The sequence below is a fragment of the Apium graveolens genome, chromosome 10, assembly GCF_009905375.1.
Source record: "Apium graveolens cultivar Ventura chromosome 10, ASM990537v1, whole genome shotgun sequence".
Classification (NCBI taxonomy): Eukaryota; Viridiplantae; Streptophyta; class Magnoliopsida; order Apiales; family Apiaceae; genus Apium; species Apium graveolens.
The window spans coordinates 92,761,432-92,777,599 of NC_133656.1; positions in this window are offsets into that span (position 1 = coordinate 92,761,432).

Consider the following 16,168-nt stretch of genomic DNA (forward strand, 5'->3'; position numbering starts at 1 on the left):
GTATAGATTTACAAGTGATTTTGGTTTAATTCCAACTTACTTGTTGTTTATAGGTTACCAGACTCGTCCCGAGCCTTTTATCACCCCAAGTCGCTCAGGCAAGTATTCTATCCGTTATACTGTTGTTGTGATGTATACACTTGTATATGCATTATCTTGCGATAGATGCATGTTGGTTATTTAGCAAATTCTTGCGATATATTGTAGCATGTGATATGGTATATATGCATGCCTGTTTCATATTCTTGAAATATATATCTATTGGTTCAGTTGATAATACCTATGCTAGAGGATAGCGGTATCTTGCATATACCCTTAGTATAGGGACCCAAAGGTGAAAATATTTTCTAAAACCGGGAGTCGAGGATCCCGAGTAGATTTTGTATATATGGATATGGATATATATATATATATATATATATATATTTATATATATATATATGGTTATAGTTTTCCAAACTATTAATCGAATAAGGTTTATTCGATAACTTTAACTTTATTTATTTATTTGAATATTATTTCGAATATTATTCGAGGGCTTATGACTCTTTTATATTATTATTGAATATTATTTGAATATTCATTCGAGGGCTTATGACTCTTTTATATTATTATTGAATATTATTTGAATATTCATTCGAGGGCTTATGACTCTTTTATATATTATTATTGAATATTATTTGAATATTCATTTGAGGATCTATGACTCCGATTATTTGCTGAAATATATTCTTTATTTCATTAGAGAATAAACTGTTAATAATCAAACTTATTTTCGATTATTCAAATAAGGATAATACTTTCATATAAGTATATATTTGGTTATTTAATACTCGTTTCAAGTATAAGTTTTAATACTTCTACTTCAATTATTTTTATAAAGATTATTCTTTATGGGAATATTATTTAAATAATAATATTCAGTCATTTTCTAAATATTCTGGGGACTGATTTACTTCATTAAATCAGCTTTACTCCAAACACTCTTTAAAGTGTTTTCGAGTCTTCAAAATAATTTTTAAAAGTCAGAGTGGATCCCAAAACTCTTTTTTTTATATTTAAGATCTTCCTTTTAAGGGGATTTAAATACTCGCTCAAAACCTGGGGAATCCGGCTCTGTGGTGTATTTTATATTCGCAACGAGGTTGCAGTTTTGGTAAATGAATTGATTACTTGCCCAACGTTCGGGAAGTAAGCCCATCTAATTGAGTCGGCATAAGCGACAGGCCGGGGTACGGTCTATTATTGTGTAAGTGGCTGGGTGGCAGTACATCAACGCGTGAGGGGCCGGGTAACGGTCTAGCGCGAGGTCCTAATGCGGCCAGGGTGATGACCGGTGAGGAATTCATCCATCTACAGTAGAAAAGGTTACTTATTGGTATCTTTGCCTGATCAGCAAGATATCTGGTTTATGCCAAAATTCTTTTCCTTTCCAAAATTCATTGGATGTTTCAAACTCTGTTCATACTTTACATAACAGAGGTTCCAGGAAATGTTTTAGAGATATATATATGTGGATATATATATATCGGGACTAAATAAAGTATCTCATAACTTTTTCATTCAATAATATTTCAAAGATTGAATCTATTCAAATCTTGTCTTGTAGTCTCATCTATGTGATGAACTTTTGAAACTGATTATAACTTGAACGGTGGTAGTTCAAGTAGTATTGGGAAAGATATAAGTATATTGGGGTATTTGGTAACCTCATCTTTTAAACTTATATCTAATTAATAATTGTCTTATGTATGACAAAGATTTTCAGAAAAATGTTGAGACAAGGTTAGATATATGAGATCACCTTGCAACGATATTTTTTTATACAGTTATACACTAGGACTTTGTGTATATTGTTCATGGAAGAGGACTTCCAATATTTTGAAAAGTATATATGTATATATACTGAATATTTTGCGACTTCATCGCATTAAGATATCAAACTTGGTTCATTTCTTTTGACCAAGACTTTCATGAGTATTATGAGTAGGCTCATATATTGTAAATCATTATACATATTATTTTGGTGGGCTTGCTGCTCACCCTTGCTTTATTTCTTCATCACACAACAACAGTTAGGAAAGATGGCCAGACTCTAGCAGACCCAGCGCAAGCGCGTGGGAAGCGTCCCACGTCTTCCCGTTGATGTTGTAGCTGCTATAGCTGCAGAGGTAGATCTATTGTAGATCAGACCATCTACTTTTGAGAATCAATTATGTATAATTATAACTTGTGGCAGATAATGGCAATTAACTGTAAATTTATCAAGTAATCATTTTGGGTTGTAATAACTTTTAAATTGTGGATTCAAAGACTTGTACTTATTTAAATTTCATCTCTGAGACTATAACGGGTTGTGGTGTGTGTTAGTATGGGGTCACAGCATGAGGTTATTTATTATTAATTAAGTGAAGTGATATTGTGGAAAGAAAGACCGTGACGACCCGGATCCCCGACCCCGGATCTGGGGGTGTTACACGAACGTTAGGGTTCAATTGGTTAAAGTCTAGTTTCTTAATCGACCGGGGTTTAATTTCAACTTATGTTGTTGTTCATAGGTTATCGGACCCATTCTAAGCTTAAGTCTATCCGGGAGCACTCAGGCAAGTTTTCTACCTGTTATACTGTTGTGGTGATGTATATATGTATATGCATTATCTTGTGATAGATGCATGTTGGTTAATTAGCAAATTTTGAGATATATTGAAGCATGCTGAGATGGTATATATATGCATGTCTGTTTCGTAATCTGGTTATCTATCTGTTGATTTCAATGCTTATGGTTGCATAATACCTATGCTAGAGATAAGCAGTAGTTGCGTATACCCTTAGTATAGGGGACCCAAAGGTGAACATTTTTTCTAAACCGGGAGTTGATGTTCCCGAGTATAATTGATAGGGATAAATAAATCCTGATTGTATAAATTGCATTAATTGTACAAGGTATGGGCTCCTAGACCCAATAAGAAGATGTATGACATTCAGACCAGAAAGGTTAACATGTCGATCAAGCCTGATGGACCAGATTAGGCCTGATGGAACAAAGAAGGCCCAAAAACCCTGATTATTTATTAATTTCATAATTAATAAATAAGGGAGAAAAACAGCTATTAAGAAAAATCCTGGTGAGGATATAAATCCTTGTAGATTGGCCTCCAAGGAACCTCATGGGATAAGGAATCAGCTTCCTACTCCCTAGGACTCCTAAGTTTATCCTAATTCAGAGACTTGACCACCAAGTCTCCTATACCGAGTCCAATTCAAGGACTCCCACATCTATATAAGGGGCCTCACCCCACAGATCAGAACGACGTTTTTTGACTTGATCCTTAGCAATCAGCAAGGTACGTAGGCATCTTGTTAAGGCAGATTGAGTCACGAAACACAAGAGCAGTCAAAATCGAGCCTTGAAGCTTACGTTCCTTATTATTAGATACAGCAATTATATATATTAGTTTTAATCCATAACATTTGGCGCCGTCTGTGGAAAAGCACAACAACAACCATGGCGAGAACATGGAGAACAACTAGTACTCTGGAGGAAGGAACACCATCGGGAACAGCCCAGATGATTTCGTCCACCGTGGAGATACCTCCCCATTCGACTTATGCATCTACTCAGGTGGAAACCCAGATAGGGGCAACTCAACCTCAGCCACAAGGGACGACTCCCCCGACTATTCAAGGTACGAATCCTCAAGTTCAACAAGTACATATACATGTGAATTCTCGACCCGTCGGATATGAATATTCAACTGTTGTTACTACTAACCCCCCTTATGGGATGCCCCTTCCCCCCGAGGTTGGAGGAAGTGGATATGCTGGACGAAGTGAAGCACGATTGCCCCCCTATATAAGAGGTTTGGCTCCTATCCCCGAGGATCGGGAATTTTCTGGTCCTTACACTGAGAGAGACTCTGAATCTTCAGATGATGAAGTGGCCCCAAGAAGGAGGCGTCCTGGCAAAGAGCCAATGGCCGATGGAAGGCAACGCCCTTAAAACACCCGAGGGGCGAATCCCCAAGAAGTGCAGGAAAGGATCAGGGCTCATGAGGCTGAGATCCAAAGGCTGAGGCGTGACTTGGAGGCTCACCAGGCCACCAGACCCCAGATACCTCCTAGGGGAGAAATCCTCCTCCTGTCATAGACCTGGATGGTCCGGTATGAAGAAGGGTTGTCATCCCAAGAACTGATCCAAGCAATCACCTTCCCCTTGGAGATCCTGATGATCCAACTCCACCTTTCACAGAAGAGATAATGAATGCCCATATCTCAAGGAAATTCAAGATGCCCACTATCAAAGCCTATGATGGCATGGGAGACCCCGCTAATCATGTTAGGACATTCTCTAATGCACTGCTGCTGCAACCCATGAATTATGCTATAAAGTGTCGGGCCTTCCCTCAAACCCTGTCGGGTATGGCTCAAAGATGGTACAGTCGCTTGCCCCAAACTCTATTGGATCATTCAGAGAGTTAAGTTAGGCTTTTATTAAGCAGTTCATCAGTGGGAGAGTCCATGAGAAAAGTTCAGCATCTCTTATGAGTATTGTGCAGGGAGCTAAGGAATCTTTGAGAGATTACCTGAATCGTTTTACAAAGGAGGCTTTAAAAGTCCCACACCTTGATGATAAGGTAGCCATGATAGCATTGCAACAAGGAACTATGGATGAGTTTTTCAAGATGTCCTTGGCCAAACGTCCCCCTGAAAGCATGTTGCAGCTCCAAGAGAGGGCAGGGAAGTATATCAAGGTTGAAGAAAGCATGAGGAAGACCGTAGTAAGTAATGAGCCCACTGGAGGCAAGAAGCGAAAAACTGATCTGGAGTATATCGCTGAGGAAAAGTATCCTAGAACCGAGCAAAACCCTGATTCAACCCCCAAGAAGGGAGGACCTGGGCAAAAGTTCACCGAATACGCTAAGCTGAATGCTCCTAAAAGCCAAATCTTGATGGAAATCGAGAAGGATCGAGATATTCGTTGGCCTAAGCCCTTGAAGGCTGATCCCGCCAAGCTAGATAAGAGCAAGTATTGCAGATTCCACAAAGATGTTGGCCATGACACCGATGAGTGTAGGCAATTGAAAGACGAAATTGAGTTTTTTATTTGAAAAGGAAGATTGAACAAGTATACTGGAGAAGGAGGGGACAGGAATAATAATGGAAGGAAGAACTTTGAAGATCATAGGAGGGACCAAGACGATCAGGGGCGGAATCCCCAACCTAGAGGGCCGGTTATAAATGCAATTTTTGGAAGGCCGCGACCTCGAGGGCCTGTGATAAACACGATCTTTGGAGGACCAACTGCTGCTGGATTGTCCAAGAATTCCAGAAAGACATATACTAGAGAAGTTATGCATATTGTTGGAGAAGCCCCGAAGAGGGCCAAGGCAGAAGTAACATTGGCTTTTGATGATTATGACCTAGAGGGTGTAAAGTTTCCTCATGACGACCCGCTGGTCATAACACCAATAATAGGAAATAGCCCGGTTAAGAGGGTCCTTGTGGATAATGGTGCTTCTTTGGATATATTGCTCCACGACGCCTTTCTAAGGATGGGGTATAACGACTCCCAGTTGACACCAACCGACATGTCGATATATGGATTTGTTGGAGTAGAATGCCCTGCGGAAGGAATAATCAAATTGCCAACCACCATAGGTACGGAACCAAGGCAAGCAACGCAGATGTTGGATTTCCTGGTAGTAAAGGCTAGTTCAACTTATAATGCTATCATGGGGAGAACAGGGATACATGCCTTTAAGGCAGTCCCCTCTTCCTACCATTCAGTTATGAAGTTTCCCACCCGAAACGGGATTGGAGAAGAGAGAGGAGATCAAAAAATGGCTAGAAGCTGTTATGTGGCCTCTTTGAGGGCAGATGGAGTCGGGGGGCAGGTTCTTCCTATTGAGGATATGGATGTCCGAGAAAATGACGAGAAGAGAGGAAAGCCAGCAGAAGACTTGATTTCGGTTCCTTTAGACCCCGAGAATCCTGAGAGGATGACTTTCATTGAAGCCACATTAGAGGAGCCCCTTAGAGGGAAGTTGGTGAAATTTTTGCAAGAAAATAGTGATATATTTGCATGGTCAGCAGCTGATATGCCAGGCATAGACCCGGAGCTGATTACTCACAAGCTAAACGTGGATCCAAGCCGGAAGACAGTGAAACAAAAGAAAAGAATTTTTGCCCCGGAAAGACAAGAGGCTATAAAATAGGAAGTAGAAAACTCTTAAAGGCTGGTTTCATTGAGGAGATTCAATTTACGGAGTGGTTAACAAACCCGGTAATGGTGAAGAAGGCTAATGGAAAGTGGAAGATGTGTATAGACTTCACTGATCTGAATGATGCATGCCCTAAAGACTGTTTTCCTTTGCCAAGGATTGATACTTTGATTGATGCCACTGCTGGGCATGAGATGCTGAGTTTCATGGATGGATTTAGCGGATATAATCAGATTAAAATGCACAAGGATGACATTCCAAAGGTATCATTTATCACTGACTTTGGTGTTTATTGTTATCTTGTTATGGCATTTGGTCTTAAGAATGCAGGAGCCACCTATCAAAGGTTGGTAAATAAAATTTTTAAGGACCTTATTAGAAAGACTATGGAAGTCTATGTTGATGACATGTTAGTCAATAGTCTAGTAAAGACTGATCATATAACCCATTTGAGGGAAGTTTTTGAGGTCCTGAGGTACCACAAGATGATGTTGAATCCTACGAAGTGTGCTTTCGGAGTAGGATCTGGAAAATTCTTGGGATTAATGGTCTCAAAGAGAGGAATTGAGGCTAACCCCGATAAAATAAAGGCAATCCTAGATATGGAACCACCAAAAACTGTCAAGGATGTTCAGAAGCTCACAGGAAGGGTCGTTGCGCTAGGACGATTCATCTTCAAGACAGGAGACAAGTGCTTGTCATTCTTCAAGTCACTAAAGAACATCAAAGACTTTGTATGGAATGAGGAAAACCAGAAGGCATTCGAAGAGTTAAAGAAGTATATGGCTCAGGCCCCGTTGTTGGCCAAACCATCTTTGAATGAAGTTTTATTCTTGTACTTGGCTGTTTCAGAGAGCGCCTTGAGCGCGGTGTTGGTTAAGGAGGAGCTAAAAGTCCAAAAACCCGTGTATTATGTCAGAAAAATTCTGCATGGTGCTGAATTGAATTATTCAACTATTGAAAAATTTGCTCTAGCCTTGGTAATGGCTTCGAGAAAACTGCGTCCTTACTTTCAGGCTCATCAGATTGAGGTGCTAACGAATCAGCCACTGAGAAATATCATTCACAGTCCCAAAGCAAGTGAGAGATTGATTAAGTGGGCAATAGAGTTGGGAGAGTTCGATCTCAAGTATAAGCCACGTACGGCCATTAAAGCCCAGGCACTAGCTGACTTCGTGGTGGAATGTACCATACCCAACCAAGAAGTCGGGGGGCAGGAAGATACCGTACCTCAAGACAAGGGAGTCGATAATAGGGACAAAGAGAAGGATGATAAGGAGAAAGAATACTGGGTTCTCTATTTTGATGGAGCATCAAAAACAAATTCCAGTGGAGCAGGTTTGGTTTTGCAAAGCCCTGATGGGTTCTTAATTGAGTATGCTATGAAGCTAGACTTCCCAACCACAAATAATGAGGCAGAATATGAAGCCCTGATAGTTGGCCTTGGTCTAGCTGGGACACTTAGAGTCAAAAACTTAAAGGTCCGTGGAGACTCGTAGCTGATCATATCCCAGGTAAAGGGAGAATTTGAGGCAAGGGATGATACGATGGCTAAGTATGTCCGCCTAGTAAGGGCTGTGATGACCCAATTTAATGAATGCCATGTTGAACACATTCCAAGGGAAGAAAGTGCTAAGGCAGATGCGCTATCAAAGTTTGCTTCATCTGAGATAGAAGAAAGTTCAGGAAGTGTGTACTTCCGTGTTTTGAAGACACGAAGCACAGATATTAAGCTTGTGGCTCCCATAGGCCTGGGGACGTCATGGATTGATCCCATCAAGGCTCACATTCAAACCGGTTGGCTGCCAAGCGATGCAACTGAAGCACGGAAGTTAACTGTTCGAGCACTAAGGTATCTTTGATAGTTGGGATTCTTTACAAAAGATCTTTGGTGGTTCCTTACTTGAGGTGTCTCAGGCCCGATGAGGCACGCTTGGCTCTTGAAGAAGTGCATGAAGGTATTTATGGACAATACTTGGGGGGCAGGGCCTTGGCTCATAAGATAACTCGTCTAGGCTTTTATTGGCCAGAAATGATGGCCGATGCCAAAGAATATGTGAAGAAGTGTGATCGCTGTCAGAAGCATGCACCTGTTGTTAGATAACCTCCCGAGATGCTGACATCTATCAACTCGCCCATTCCCTTTGCTATGTGGGGGATGGATATCCTGGGGCCTTTCCCTATGGCCACGGCACAAAGGAAGTTTCTGATTGTAGCCATTGATTATTTCACCAAGTGGATTGAAGCCAAACCCTTGGCCAAAATCACAACTAAGCAGGTTGCACAATTCCTGTGGGAAAACATTATGTGCCGATATGGAATTCCCCGTATCCTAGTCACTGACAATGGAACACAATTCAACAACGAGGAATTCAAGAAGTATTGTGAAGAAAATGAAATTGAGTTACGGTTCACCTCTGTGGCTCACCCACAAGCCAATGGGCAAGCGGAAGTAGCAAATCGAATAATCCTGGATGGACTAAAGAAGATGATCGAGAAGTCAAGAAATAATTGGGTGGATGAGATACTTCCCATATTATGGGCCTATAGGACTACCTGTAGAGTCACGACATGAGCGACTCCCTTCATGTTGGCATATGGGGCAGAAGCAGTAGTTCCAGTGGAGATATCACATTCCTCTCCAAGGATTCAGGCTTTCAATGCAGAAGAAAATGAAGAAGGGCAGAGGTTTGCCCTGGATCTAATTGATGAAGTGCGAGATAAGGCACATGCAAAGATAGTAGAATATCAAAAAAAGGCTTCATTCTACTACAACCTAAGGGTTAAAGAAAGGTTTTTCAAACAAGGTGATCTAGTCTTGAGGAAGATAGAAGCATCTGGTGTAGGACAAAAAGGGAAGCTTGCCCCAAATTGGGAAGGGCCGTACAGAGTCAAGAGTGTTCAAGGTAGAGGAATCTACAAGCTAGAGACTATGGATGGTTTTGAAGTCCCGAGAACTTGGCATGCACAAAACCTGAAGGTTTACTATGTGTAGGGCAGCTGGATACGATTCTCACTCATCAGGATGGCGAGTAGGTTGAAAAGCACCTTGAAGCTTTGCTTGCTTAGGATTTATATGTTTTAGTTTTATTACAAAGTTTATTAAGACTTGTGTAAGGGACGAATCCCAGACAATTTTATGAAATTCATGAGTTCTTCAAAGTATGTTTGTGGCCTAACAAATAAAAACCAAATGCATGGATGCAAGCATAAAAGGTGATAAACAAAATAGATCGGATAAATATTACAAGAATTCGATAAATAAAGTCTCGAAAATAAGACAAGCCACGTAGGGCTGAAAAAGCTCTAAGGAGCTGAGGTACCCTCGGCATCCATATCATCGTCCTCTCCGCTCTCGCTGGATGTCTCTGTCGTCTCGGAGGAGGAGGAAGAGCTATCGTCCTCAGCAGGTCTGGAAGAAGACTCGGGAGGAGGAAGGAGTAGATCCTGAGGAACATGATCCGAGACAACTACTCGGGTACGAAACCTCTGTAGCAAAGCCTCGTCATCAGGGCAGACATAGTCCGCCAGGTTAATATCGAGACAAGCCTCGTTCACGGTCCCAAGGGCCGTGTCCCAACCAGTCCTAAAAAACCCGGGAAAGACTGAATCATCCCTAATCCTCATGGATTGGGCAAACTCCTCTGGGTCCAGATAGTTGTCTATAGCTTTATCTTTTTTCACCCGAAGTACCACCAGCTCGGCGTTAGACTCTCCGAGTTCCTCCTCCTTGCGCTTGAGCTTCTTCTCCAGGGTAGCATAATTCTTCTATTACCTCCTAAGGGCATTATCGGCCTTATCAGAAGCCCGCTTCCATGACCCGGCTTGCCTCACAGCGCCTTGAAAATAGGCGTTAGACTGAAACAAAGCAATCAACAAAGTATAAGGCAAGAAAATGCTACAAGAACGAAAGATAAGTTCAAAAGAGAGAAGGCATACCGAAGCCAGAGACTGAGCTCCCATGAGCTTAATCCTCTCCAGGTCAGGGGTGGCCACCACATCAGTAAAGTCCTTGGGAGTCACGCTATGGTAGGACCAATCCCAAGCATGCTTCGTGGATCCAACCACGGTATCCCCTCGGTGAAATCCCCAGAGAGGCTGGAAGGCGCCTGTAGCAGCAGCAGCAGGAACAGCAGCAGTGATGGGAGCGTTGTGGCCCTCAGCTACTTCAGTTGAAGCCTCCCCCATAGGCTCCTTGTGTTTTCTCAAGAAGCTAGGCTTCGTGGCCTTCCCTCGGGTGTCCAGGCCTGCAAGACGAGCTTTTTTCATCCTAGCAGTCTCTTCAACGAGAGGTACATTGTCCTCGTTGATCTCCTTAGCAGCTGCAAAATAAAGCAAAAAACAAAATAAGTGGTGTTAATAATGCATGAAATGAAATAAAGTTGAGAAGGGAAGAAAAATACCCTGTTGAAAAACAGAGGATAGTCCCACGTGAATGAGGGAGAACTCCTCTAAGAGAGTCCACCTGGTAGTAGTGCCATCGTCCTGAGTAAGCCCATTATAAATAATAGTTTCCTCGGGAGTTAAGTGAATGGATTTGAGGCTACCATCGTTAACCTTCCCGAAGGAAGATCGGAAGAGTGTGCCCCAGTCGCCATTCTCCCAACGTAACCCAACGAAACTATTCCTCCAATTTTGATTGTTATCAGGAATGGAGGCACTGTTAAAGATATGTTTACTTTTGGGCCTTTGCTTAACATAGACCCAACCACAAATGCTGGAAGAGCTATTATAGCACTGAAAGACCTTCCTAAAAACAGCTACAGAAAGAGGAAAGCCCTCCCTAAGGCAGTGTACCATAAAACATAAAATGTTCCTCCAAGCATTTGGAGGAAGCTGACACGGGTTGATTTGTAAATCAGCTAAAAGATGAGGAATAAAAGGGTGGAAAGGAAACCTAAGCCCAGAATTAAGGGCATCAGTGTAAATAAAGAGAGTGTCGGGTCTCCAGTGGCAAGTACGGTCACCACCAGAGACTGGAACTAATCTAAGAGGAGGAAGGACGTTATAACGTGCATTTAGTTTATCGAAATCTATGTTGTGCCAAGTATTACAATGATTAAAAGAATCGAGATGTGCAGTGGAGGGATATTCATCCCCCCTAGTGTTAATCATATCGATTAAAGATATATACGAAGAACGGATCTCGATATCCTTACCTTGTTTTGAAGCCGAGGCTATTTTGGCCGCCCTCTCGGAATTCTTATCAGCCATTAGCAAGCTGGAAAAAGCCTGAAGGAGAGGTTGGAAAGCTAAAGGAGGGGATTTGAGAGAGGAGAAGGTTAGAAAGTTTGAGGAAGGAGTAGAGAGGTGAAATGAGAGGTGTGAGGAAATCACACTCTCATCCTACCTTTATATAGCCAAGGAAGGGGGTAATGGGCCTTAAAAAGCCCATTTGGGCCCAAAAATAAGAAGGTTCTGGAATTATCCAGAGAATTCTAGTAAAAATCAAAAGAAAAAACTTGATTTTTTCAAGATTCTGGAAGAATCCAGAAAGATATTAGAAGAGTTTGGAATTTGGGCTCAGAAATGAGGCCCAATTCTAGAAAAACCTTGAAAAAATCAAGCCCAGTTAAGGGGCCAAGTGTTTAAAAAGCCCAGTTAAAAACAAAAGTTAGCCCAATAAGGGAGGGGCCCAATTAGCTAAAAACCCATTGAAGGGTTGGTCCCAGAAAATTCAGCCCAAATTAAGGGCCCAGGTTAAAATAAATATTCTGAACTCTTGACCCCATTCGATCAGGACTTGCACCAAGATCCTAGCCGAATGCATTGAGGTCGAATTTCCTTCGACCAAGGCTGAAAAAATGGGCTAATTCGGTCAAGAAAAGAATTCTGACCAAAATTCTTGGTCGAAAATACCGGAATAGTTTTTAACCCTGCTTCTTGACCCAGCTCGACCAGAAATCATAAGAATTCCTGATCGAAATGCTTGAGGTCGAATAAAATTCGATCAAGGCTCAAAAACAGACTTAGTTCGATCAGGATTTAGATCCATTCGACCAAGAAACACAAAGAATTCCTGATCGAAAACATCAAGATCGAAATCATGTCGACCTGGACAACCAAAGATGGTTAATTCGGTCGAAAAACAAGAATCCTGACCGCAAGGGAAGAAAATCCTAGTAAAAAAAAAGTTGGGGGAGGAAAACCTGGCCGAAATTCGACCAGGATTTCTGATCGAATGTACCCTGCTCGAAATCCAGTCGACCAAGGCATACTGAAGGTTCCTGGTCAAAATCTGTATTAAAAAAAAGAAAAAAGGAAAAAGAAAGAAAAATTCTTGGAAAATTACAGAAAATTAAGGATAAATCCCAGAAAATTAGGGGAAAATCCAGAAAATTAAGGATAAATCCCAGAAAATTAGGGAAGAATCCAGAAAATTAAGGATAAATCCCAGAAAATTAGGGAAAAATCCAGAAATTAAGGATAAATCCCAGAAAATTAGGGAAAAATCCAGAAAATTAAGGATAAATCCCAGAAAATTAGGGAAAAATCCAGAAATTAAGGATAAATCCCAGAAAATTAGGGAAAAATCCAGAAATTAAGGGAAAATCCCGGAATTAAAGGAAAAATTCCTGGAAATTAAGATAATTCCTGAACAAAAGGAACAATCGTTGTAAACGAGTAGGTCGCTCCACACTTTACGCAAAAACGAAACCCTGTAAGGGAATGAATAGACTTAACTTATGCGAAACCTAATCAATGTTTCCCAAAAGTTGGGGGGCAAATGATAGGGATAAATAAATCCTGATTGTATAAATTGCATTAATTGTACAAGGTATGGGATCCTAGGCCCAATAAGAAGATGTATGACATTCAGACCAGAAAGGTTAACATGTCGATCATGCCTGATGGACCAGATCAGGCCTGATGGAACAAACAAGGCCCAAAAACCCTGATTATTTATTAATTTCATAATTAATAAATAAGGGAGAAAAATAGCTATTAAGAAAAATCCTGGTGAGGATATAAATCCTTGTAGATTGGCCTCCAAGGAACCTCATGGGATAAGGAATCAGCTTCCTACTCCCTAGGACTCCTAAGTCTATCCTAATTCAGAGACTTGACCACCAAGTCTCCTATACCAAGTCCAATTCAAGGACTCCCACATCTATATAAGGGGCCTCACCCCACAGATCAGAACTACATTTTTTGACTTGATCCTTAGCAGTCAGCAAGGTACGTAGACATCTTGTTAAGGCAGATTGAGTCACGAAACACAAGAGCAGTCAAAATCGAGCCTTGAAATTCACGTTCCTTAGTAATAAATACAGCAATTATATATTAGTTTTTAATCCATAACAATGACGTAGAACAGAATATGCATAAATAAAATCAAGACATAAATTCATTTCATTAGTTACATAAATTCATGTAAGGGACACATAAAATCCATCTATTTCATAGAGATTAAATTAATAAGTAGATTAAATAAGTATTTAACATCTTACCAGAAAAAGTAATTAACAAATTACTAACTAAACTTGTAGAGTATAAACAAACAAGAAAAGTATAAACAAACAAATTACCAAACATAACAAAAAAATTAACAAAGTAACTGCTACTCTCGAACAAATTAACAACATGCAAGTCTAAAAATAAAATCGAACCAAAAAATTACATGCAAGTACAAAAAACAAGAACGAACAAAAAGTAGAAAGCAAGTACCCTAGAAAGCAAAGATTTGAACCAAAATCGAACCAATCCTCCAACCAATCGAACTCAGACTTGTACCCAAGTTGAAAATCGAAAGCTACAACCTTTAATCGAATCCTTAATCCTTAAAATTGAAAGATCTAACCTTTAATCCCTGAAATCAGTGCATAATCGAACAAAACAAAAGGTGAACAAAAGTTAATGAGTTAGGTTAAATCGAAAAAAGTAAGAAATAAGGTAAAGAAGACAAATGGGGGAAGAAATCGGGGAAGAAAAATGGGGGATATACCTATTTTTGTCTGAATAATTTGTGTTTTTGTCTGAATAATTGTTGTCTAAATGTTTGTCTGTTTTGTGTTTTAATTTGCAAGGGGGGAAACTGAAATAAAAATAAAAACAAAAGCGGGAAGTAAAAGGGGGGAGATATTTGACAAAAATTTGGCTAAGGAGGGGGGAGTAGGAGCCGCGCTTAAAAATTTTAAACAAGGGATTAGACATCGGTTGTATGATGAACCGATGCATACATAATCATTTTACATTGGTTTTTAAACGGGTGATGTAAAAGACTAACATCGGTGGCAACCGAAACCGATGTCTAAAGGGTGATGTCTAATGATTTTTTTCTAGTAGTGGTATGGGGTTGATTTACCCCATGTTGGAAAGAAGTAATTACAAGCCTGTGTTTAAAAATGAAGGTCATTATGCAAGCCCAAGGAGTGTGAATTGCTATTGAACCTACAAATTTGAAAACTGTGATTGAAGAAATGATCGAGAAAATTATTTTGGCCATGATCTATCAGGGTATACCTGAGGAGATGCTACTCTCGATTACACAAATAAAATCTAAGGAGGCTTGGGATGCAATAAAAACACTCTATCAAGGAGCATATAGAGTGAAAAAAGCCCAATTCCAAACTCTGAAGACTGAGTTTGAAGCGTTAAGCATGAACGAATCTAAACAACTTGATGAATTTTACATAAAAATGAATGGGATTGTCACGCATATTTGAGCACTGGGCGAGGACATGTCAGAGTCATACATGGTTAAAAAAATTACTACGAGCAATGCCTGAAAAATTCGTACAAATCACGTCAATGATGGAACGATTTGGTGATCTCGAGAAAATAACATTGGAGGAAGCTATGGGTTCGTTGAAAGCACACGAAGAGAGATTAAATGGAAACAGAATTAAAAATAACAATCAATTAATGCTTATTGAAGAAGAACGGTAGAAGTGAGAAATTAACGGGGAAAGTTGTTGTTAATAAAAGAAGAATGGCTAAATCGTAACAATAAAGGAGCAACAAATGGACAATCATCAGGCTATAGAGGTCGAGTGAATCAAGATAAGAGTGGAGTTAGCTGTTTCAATTGTAGTTCATATGGGCACTTCGCTGTTAATTATCGAAAGCCACGGAGAAATAAAGAAAGAAACCATGAAGTTAACCTAGTATAAATTGATGATGATGAACCAGCCCTACTTTTGGCCTAGCATAAGAGAGATGATTCGAACATAATGATGCTTGATAAAACGAACGTAAAACCAAGTCTGGTAGAAGATGGTGAGAGTAAAACTTCAGTGTCCAACTTGTGGTATCTCGCCAACGGTGCAAGCATTCACATGACCGTACATAAATCAAAGTTTGATGTACTTGATGAACGAGTCTCGGGGCTATACAATTCGGAGATGGATCAACTGTTGAAATTAAAGGGAGAGGTTTGATTGTTCTTAAATATAAAGATGGTCAGGAAGATATAGTTAATGAGGTATAATTTATTCTTAATCTTCGTAGCAACATCAAAAGTATTAGCCAACTAGTAGAAGGAAAAAGGTTCTAACTAGAGGAGACTTTTTAAGGGTTTATGATAAGGAAGAGAAATTGTTAACGAAGATTAAAAGGTCACCAAATTGATTATACAAATTGATAATTTATACAGGAAGTTTAGAGTGTCTATTAATGAGCTCAAACGATGCCTCAAAATTATGGCATGCTCCTCTAGGCCATGTTCATTATCAAGTCTTATCTATGATGTCTAAAGAAAGGATGGTGAGAAATTTTCCTAAGATTGTGCAACCAACAGAAGTGTGTACTGGGTGTCTTTTATTCAAACAGACTAGAAAGCATATGCCAGTTCGTGGAAATTTAGTGCAAAGTTACCTTTAGAACTCATCCATGGGGACTTATTTCGCCCAATCACACCTGCAACAACATCCGATAAAAGATATTACCTTTTGTTGGTAGACGATATCAGTCGGGGTACAAGGCACTTGGAGCCTTCAAAAGTTTCA